This window comes from Salvelinus fontinalis, chromosome 38 (genome assembly GCF_029448725.1).
Source record: "Salvelinus fontinalis isolate EN_2023a chromosome 38, ASM2944872v1, whole genome shotgun sequence".
NCBI lineage: Eukaryota > Metazoa > Chordata > Actinopteri > Salmoniformes > Salmonidae > Salvelinus > Salvelinus fontinalis.
In genome coordinates, this window is record NC_074702.1 from 21,289,069 (window position 1) to 21,298,013 (window position 8,945).

The window sequence follows — 8,945 nt, forward strand, 5'->3', positions numbered from 1 at the left end:
CGTTTCCTGTTGTCCACTAGAATGATGAGTGATTGAATGAGGCCCTGATTTAAAGTGCCAATGGAAACAAGGCTTCAGGGTCAACACAGGGACTCATCCAAGTCATTCATGTTAATCCATCTCCTGGAGCCATAGAAGACGTTCTCTACAAGTCAACTCCGTAACTCATCAGTAACATTCTCTACAAGTCAACTCTGTAACTCATCAGTAACGTTCTCTACAAGTCAACTCCGTAAGCCATGTGAATGAGCAATGAGAGGGAGGTGGCTCTGCAGCGTCTCTAGGTGTGGCCTGAAAGTTGAACCTGAACAGGTCGTTAATACTTCCATTTTTGGGACGGATGAGGGGGACAACATGAACGAGCGATGACAGAAGAAGACGGATGAAGGTGAACAGAACAAGAGAAGGCACGTCAGAGGGAGAGAAATAAGAGATGAGGGGCAAGTCAAGAGGAGGGGAAAGGAAAGAGTGAGAATATCCTGTCTGTGGATGTGTGACTAATGGCAAACTGCAGGTAAGAGTTGGGGTCAACTCGGTTTTCAGTTTCACCATGGGAGAGCACCTCGATTCATGAATGCACTGGAATCTAGAGGGAAAGTAAAACCAGCCCTATAGCGGTGCATGTAGGCTAGCTAGTGGGAGAGTAGTACAGTATGGTGTGTTGGACAGCACACAACTGATTATCTGCACACCACAGGTGGCGCCTTAACTGGGGAGGACGGGCTCCTAGTCATGGCTGGTACGGAATTAATGGAATGGTATCGAAACACAAACACATTGTTTCCATGTCCATTCACTCCATTCTTGTCATTATTATGAGTCGTCCTCCCTCAGTAGCCTCCTGTGCTGCACGCACACACACACACACCCACACCACACAGGGAGTACTGCGGCACTGTAAGCCAAACACCCCCACGTTACCATTAACCATCCATTCCCCCCACCCACTTCCGTCTCCCCGGCAACCATGTCACTCAGCCAAACGTTAAACAAACGTCTCTACCCCCCCCCCCCCCCCCCCCCCCCTCCAGCTCCTCCCAAAGAAAACCTCTAGAGGAAACTGACTTTCAAAGGGGTGAATTTGCTAGTAAAGATTGGTGTGTATTGATAAAAAGGGCCGCCCTGCCAAGCCGAGCCAAACGGAGGTTCCCAGTCAAGGGATGCATTGTGTGGGACCAAACGCAGCGCTGATTGATGCCAGCTGAGGGGAACACAGAGGCACATTTAACCAAAAAGGCCACGACACCATGCTAATTCATATAGGTTATAGTGAGAGAGATGGGGGAAGCGAGATTTAGTCCTGTGCAAAGACAAGCTGTAAAAAAAAATGTGTCACTGTCCTAATACTTTTGGAGCTCACAGTATTTAAGTGAGTAAAACGTACTAACACAGGGTGGTAAAGCTAGTTAGCATTTCCCCCTTATTCACTAATTTAGTAATCCTAGCTAGGGGCTAGCTAAGCCCCTGGCAATGTCAACACGTTTTCCAACGGTCAATAAACGTTTCAAAAGAGTCATAAAACATTTTGTTTAACAATGACAGCTATCTCACTATTTTAAGACAAACATTGTACTTTTGAACATTATAAACATTTACCAACAGGACAAATTAAAAGACAGAAACATGATGTTCTTTCTATTTTGGTTACACAGGAAGAGAATGTGAGGGGTGAGAGGTCAGTGATATGTCACTTCCTGGTGACCTCTTGCTTCAATACATTTTTTAAAATAAAAAAACGTAAATAATAATAATAATATTTAGTTAACGTTTTAGTTTAGTATTTCATGACTGACATTGTACGTTTGCACATTTCTAATAACAAAATTAGCTAATAAGAAGCCAGAAGAATGCCGAGCCCTTCCCACAAAAGTGATGTCACACTGGCCTCTCACCTCTCCTCTGTAGTCAAAAGGAAAGCAACTGGTTTCTGTCTTTCTTTTAATTTGTCCCGTTTTAAAAATGTCTGTAATGTGCCAAAGTACAATGTAAATAGTGAAATAACATTACCCAAATGTTTCATGAGTTTTACGACAATTAACATGTTGACAGTGTGCCAGGGACTTAGCTAGCTAGCTACAATATTAGTGAATAAGAGGGAAATGAAGGCTTGATCACCCTGTGTTAGTACGTTTTACTCACTAAAATAGTTATTGCTATTTGTCTGAAATGGGGAATTGAATGTGAATGCTTTTAACTTCTTGAGCCTATGGGGGCGCCATTTCGACTTTGTAAAAATGAGTTCCCAAATTAAACTGCCTCGTACTCAATTCTTGCTCGTACAATATGCATATTATTATTACTATTGGATAGAAAACACTCTCTAGTTTCTAAAACCGTTTGAATTATTTCTCTGAGTGAAACAGTACTCATTCTGCAGCACATTTCCTGTCAGGGAGTGAGATTTCAGAAATCGAGGTCCCTGTTCTGAGGTCAGTTTATAAGTCCCCATGTAAGCCATCGGGCTACATGCACTGCATACGTCTTCCTCTAGATGTCAGTAAGCGGGGACAATTTGAATGGAGTGGATTGCGCAATCTGGGACCTTATATAAGACCGTGGAACGGAAGTACCGTCCTTTTCAACGGTGCGCCTGGCGCAAGAAGACATCACAATGGCGTCCTGCAAACGCTTTCGTTTTAGTAGTTCTATATCTCAGGTCATGTTTTTATTCGTTATAGGTGTTAAAGACATCATAAGGTAGTTAATTTAAACCAACTTATAGCAGTTTATAGCAGTTTATTGCGATTTTCTGGGACTTCTTTGTCATGCGCTTTCACGAGTTGGACACGTCTCCAGTGGGTGGCTATCGTTAGTTGCTATTTCGGCAGGAGAAGAGGACATCTTTCAACCCAAAGACGATTGTTCTGGAGAAAGGACACCTTGCCCAAGATTCTGATGGAAGCTCAGCTAATAGTAAGCAGTCTTTATGCTGTTAATTCGTACTTATGTTGACAAATGCCAAATAATAATTACGCCATGAATTTCGGTGCGTCTCGCTTTAGCGCACGCTGTATGCTTGAAGTAACGTTAATTTAAAAAATGTAACCCAGCGATTGCATTAAGAACTAATTTGTCTTTCAATTGCTGTCCAACCTGTATTTTTTAGTCAAGTTTTGGAATAGTTACTGATTAGAATAGGTGCCTCTTCAAAGATTTCTCCTGACATTTTCTGGGCAGCTTTGCTACTCTTCTCATTGTATAACCACGATTTGTGCCGCTAAATATGCACATTTTCGAACAAACTCTATATGCATTGTGTAATATGATGTTATAGGACTGTCATCTGAAGAATTCTGAGAAGGTTAGTGAAAAAAGTTATATATTTTGGTGGTTTATACGTTATCGCTATTTTTGCCTTGAATCAATGCTGTTGTGATGTTTGCTATTGTGGTAAGCTAATATAACGCTGTATTGTGTTTTCGCTGTAAAACACTTAGAAAATCTGAAATATTGGCTGGATTCACAAGATCTGTGTCTTTCATCTGCTGTACGCTGTGTATTTTTAAAAAATGTTTTATGATGAGTAATTAGCTAATACACGATGGTCTCTGTAGTTATTCTAGTCGCTTTGGTGAGAGTTGTGATGGTGGCTGCAATGGTAAACTCTGATTTATACCTGAAATATGCACATTTTTCTAACAAAACATATGCTATACAATAAATATGTTATCAGACTGTCATCTGATGAGGTTGTTTCTTGGTTAGTGGCTATTTATATCTTTCTTTGGTCGAATTTGTGATAGCTACTGATGGAGTAAAAAAATGGTGGAGTAAAAAAGTGGTGTCTTTTGCTAACGTGGTTAGCTAATAGATTTACATATTGTGTCTTCCCTGTAAAACATTTTAAAAATCAGAAATGATGACTGGATTCACAAGATGTGTATCTTTCATTTGGTGTCTTGGACTTGTGATTTCATAAACATTTTATTATATGATATCCCTGTGGCTTTAGGCTAGGCTATGCTAGTCAGCTTTTTTGATGGTGGTGGGGGGGGGGGGGGGGGGGGGGGGGGGGATCCCGGATCCGGGTTTGGGAGGTGTTAGAGGTTAATATGAATCTTTGTTAAACCTACTCAAGAAAAGTTAAAATGTAAAATGTCAATAGTATGATTCTTCAACGATGCCTTTACATGGGCGGCAGGTAGCCTAGTGGTTAGAGCGTTGGGCCAGGAACCTGAAAGGTTTTTAGTTCGAATCCCCGAGCTGACAAGGTAAAAATCTGTCGTTCTGCCCCTGAACCCACTGTTCCTAGGCCGTCATTGTAAATAAGAATTTGTTCTTAACTGACTTGCCTAGTTAAATAAAGGATAAATTAAAGAAAATGTAAAGAAAATCTTCATATTACCTTTGACATTGTGGGTCTGTACTCTTTTTGATATAACATTTACATTTATACATTTTGGTCATTAAGCAGACGCTCTTCTGCAGAATTACTTCCAGGAGTATTAGGGTTAAGTGCCTTGCTCAAGAGTACAGACAGATCTTTCACGGGGAGTCGAACCAGCGACCTTTTGGTTACTGTCCCAATGCTCTTAACCCCTATGCTGCTTTATGAATGGGAAAATAGAAATGACAGTACATTGACTGCATAGAACCAAATTAGGCCTCATTTTGAAGTGGAGGAGGGCTGTTAATGAGTTACAATATGACCCTGAACTACACGATTTGATCTGTAAAATGTACCCTGATGATTCAACCCTGTGGGGATCTTTATGCACCATTCACCTCAGTGAGGAGGAGAAGATCATCGTCACGGGCCTATTCAGGACAGTGGGGGAAATGGGTCTAGTACAGTCTACAGATCAACATCATTTTCAAAACGTGGCTTGGCCTTTAGGCATATTCACTATCCCTGGTATGGCAGAAGCACCCTTTTGAGAACAGCCATAATGATGACACTACGCTTTCATTGTAATGATGCATCTATTAAGATACCTAAATATGAGCTCTTGCATAGCATGACATGAATACTCTATAGATATACTATGGATCTATTTCAATGACCTTTAACAATGCGGTTGGGACCTGTTATAACACGTTCATGAAATGTGTAATTAATGAGTTATGGATCTGTATTTATGGATATGTATTCAAAGTAAATCGTTACCAAATAGTCATAACCCCTACACAACCCCTAGCATACTGTGTGTTATACAACTGTGAGACCACGAGAGGACTAAACATTCATATAGCAGTTATAACTGTTCAGGCCTATCCACCGTGATGTCCAAGGCAGACACCAGCAGAGATCGTACTGCATACCTACAGGTGTATATTGTGCGCATTTAAAATGTAGATGTGTGCGCAAGTGTGAACATGTACTGTAAGTGTTTGACATTTGTGTGTGTTTGTGTTTATGCAAGTGTATGTGTATGCATGTGTGTGCCACTGTGTGTGTGTAAGAAGAAGTAGGAATTTCAAGGGCCTGTCCCTGCCCTGGGGGGTTCGCCTCAGTTCTCCTCCTCTACCTCCCCCAAAATACGCATCAGTATACCCACAGTATGTGGCACCGTGTCCGCCCACTATTTCCCCCTACAGGCAGATTCTACCCAAATTCCACCAGGCTAAAAACCCTCGTCCCCGTTGGGATAGCACATCCCCGAGCAATGATAAGTCTTCAAAGATTGGCCAACATATGATTCCTGGAGGGCCAAAGCCACAGAAGGAGAAGCTGGAATACATATAGCCTGAACAGACGTCTGTGTGTGTAGCCAGTGTATGAATTAGGTGTAATTTTAGCATCGGTGGTGGGTGACTGACACTGTGGGGTTTGTGGCATCTGCTTGCACCTTGGGGAGAGAAAGAGGAGTTTGGATAGTGTTATGTGAACACTGCTAAGACGTGGGTCTGACTGTTACTTTCATGTAAAGCGACAAGGACACAGCTATTAGCAAAGAGGTTTTCTCAGTTTAGCCCACAGATTAGACCCTTTCTGCTCAGCTGGCCACAGCAACCAACATGGACAAACTCCAAACACAACCCACAACTCATACCGAACACACGCCCAGCCACACACAGCAGAGATGAGCTGTGCACCCGGTCTGTCAGTGGAAAATGATATGGCAACATTTCCCCATTTTAATCTGAGGTATCCACTGCATGTGTGCGATTCGACAGTGGAAAATGTCACCCATATAGAAAAAAAGAGGGAGAAATAGGAGAGAAATCAACAGAGCGAGGGAGAGAGGGGAAAGAGAGAGGAGAGAGGGAAAGAGAGGAGAAACGGAGAGAGAGGGGAGAGGGAAAGAGAGGAGAGAGGGAGAGCGGTAAAGAGAGGAGAGAGAGTGGGAGATGGAAGTAGGGAGGATCAGACAGGGGTCGTGGTATCCACTGAGAGGAGTGTTGTTCACCCTGCCCAAATGGACCATTTATAGATTGATAGTGGTTTAAAGGGATATGTGTATGTGTGATTATCCGCTAAGCCTCTCCATCCCAAGGTACAGAGAGACTCACTCTTTCCAGGTTATCATTAAAATCAGACTTTAACGATGGGCAGAATCAACGAGCCCATTTCCTTCAGTGCATTCTCCCAGAGTGCAGTGCAAGGCGAGCAGAAAACTAGCTGAAGGCAGCAGTGTGGCTCAAAGACACTTTCTCTTCTTCATACAAGACTGACACACACACAAGCGTATAGGGAGTTAACCCAAACAGAGACACGTAAAAACACAATGGCACACACACACTCACGTGTACACGTACTGTATACAAACACAGGCACCCTCTCAAGTCAGTGTTTAGACAAGGAAAGAGTGTTGAGGTGAGAGAGTGCCATTTTAACCATCATTTGAAAACATGTCAATATCCATTGGGATTTCTGTTGTTTTATTTGCCAATAAAGTTTTTTTGCGTTTGAGCTTGTGTGAGAGAGAGTGAGAGAGAGAGAGTGTGAGAGAGTGAGATAGAGAACAAGTTAAAGAGACAGTAACAGAGAGTGGGGAAGCGGCTGAGAGAGCTTTGCAGCGATTAGCATCTCGCCAGCCAATGGATGAGGCAGACAGTAACTGCTTTTGTCTTTGGTCACGGCGCAGCTAGCGCAGATAACACTGTCTTCTCAGTTCTGATAAGAGAGAGGGAGAGAGAGGATGATCTGGCAACACACTGGCCTTGTTTATAGAAGCACTCAGAGGAAGAGAAAGAACAGAAATAAAAGGGGGGACAGTGATTAGATCTGGCAACCCACACAGGGGCAACCTGAGATGGGTTATCAGCGGTGGTGGCAGGCTCTAAACCACACCACCAAGATAAAGCTGCTATGATCTACTCTCCCCCCTCCACCTATCTTCTTTTTTGAATGCTGTTCATCTCTCTTTCATTCCAAATGTTTTTGTGTCTGAATCCAGACTAGATACATGTGTATTATAACACAAACTTATGCACCGACCCTCTACTTCTCTCCAGCTTTCAGATTTATTTGAAGGGTCTTCATTCCATGGCTCTTTGCCCATTCTCAACTCCATGTGAATGGTTCTCTTTATCATAAGGCAGCATGAGGTGTGTGTGTGTGTTCCTATGGTTTCATAGATTTTATTATTGTTCACAGACAGGTAATAAAATAGGACTATTTACAACCTTCCCTGGACTATCAAAGACAGTGCTTCACGTTAGCTTTCTCAGTGAGGAGACGAGGGAATGTGAGACCAGAGAGCTTGTTGGGGTTGCTTTTCCATAGAGAGAGAAACAGAGAGAAAGAAAAAACTAAAGAGAGACACAGATAGTACAATACCATTCCTCTCAAATGTCTATACTTCAATGATCTCACTTTTAAATTTCAAATCAACATTGATCACATCACACAGATCCATTGAGAGTGCAAACGTCATAACAAGCCAAGAATGACACCAGAACATCAAACAACTGCCCAGTTTCCCCCCACGTCCCTCCCTACACACCTTCCACCAAGGTCACTGGTTCATCCCATGAGTCTGGGTGGTCCGGCCTTACTGCTCCAGACAGGGGGTTCAATTAGAGACACACCCTGCCAGAGAGACACCCAGCCTGGAATTACTATGAGGGAAGTGCAGGCCTCACCATAGCTCCAGGCCTCTTGATAGAAACCTGGGACTTGACCTCACAGGTTTAAAGTTGAACACCCCTGTAACCAGTGCTTAGTAGTTCCAACCTGGCCCACCGAGAGATGAGATAATGGGGCGTTGGCCTGATCCAAATGTGAAGGGGGGGGGGCGCACACAAGAGTAGAGAGAGATGTGTGTGTGAGACTAGGTGATAAAACACTCCACTATACACCCCTACAGGGTTGCAGGTCTCTCAAACACACATCCTGTCCCCTCCAATGTCCCTTCCATTAATCTCTACCACACACTCTCCAGCTACAAATTACTACAACTGCACTCAGTACACCTCAAGAGCACACAGCTGTGTGGTGCGACACACGTTCAGAGAGAGATATATATATATATATATATATATATATATATATATATATATATATATACACACACACACACACTCTTCCTGCTCCAGCACACCGCTGGGCTTCACCCCAGCATACACTCTGAATCAAAACACACTAATATACCCTGACAAATGCACACACACACACACTCACTCACTCACTCCCAAAAGAGAGAGACACTCTCTGCACACAGTCAAGACTCATTTAACATTCATCTTGGCTCTTTAGAAGTGAAAGAATTAATTGTTTCTGGCGTAAGTTAGCCTACAGGGCTAGTTTTGATATCACAGCTGGGAGTTTGAGGACTTCGCTTTGTGTGAATATACAAAGGGTTGTGTGTGAAAGCGAGTGTGTGTTTCAAACTCATTCAAGCTGTCCTCACTAGTCGAAGCACATGTTTCACACAGGGTGGAATGACCTGGCTGGCCCTGTTGCTGTGTTCACTTGTTTTAAAAAGACATACACACACACACACGCGCGCGCTCTGTCTCGCACACACAAACACATATTCAAATGCTGTCTGTCTCTTTCA

At 43.0% G+C, this 8,945-nt stretch overlaps 1 protein-coding gene across 2 annotated transcripts in view; it reads right to left on the minus strand.

The window, feature by feature from the left end:
* bbs9 (Bardet-Biedl syndrome 9) overlaps positions 1-8,945 on the minus strand; it is a 187,687-nt gene that overhangs the window by 95,425 nt on the left and 83,317 nt on the right. The window lies entirely within an intron of this gene.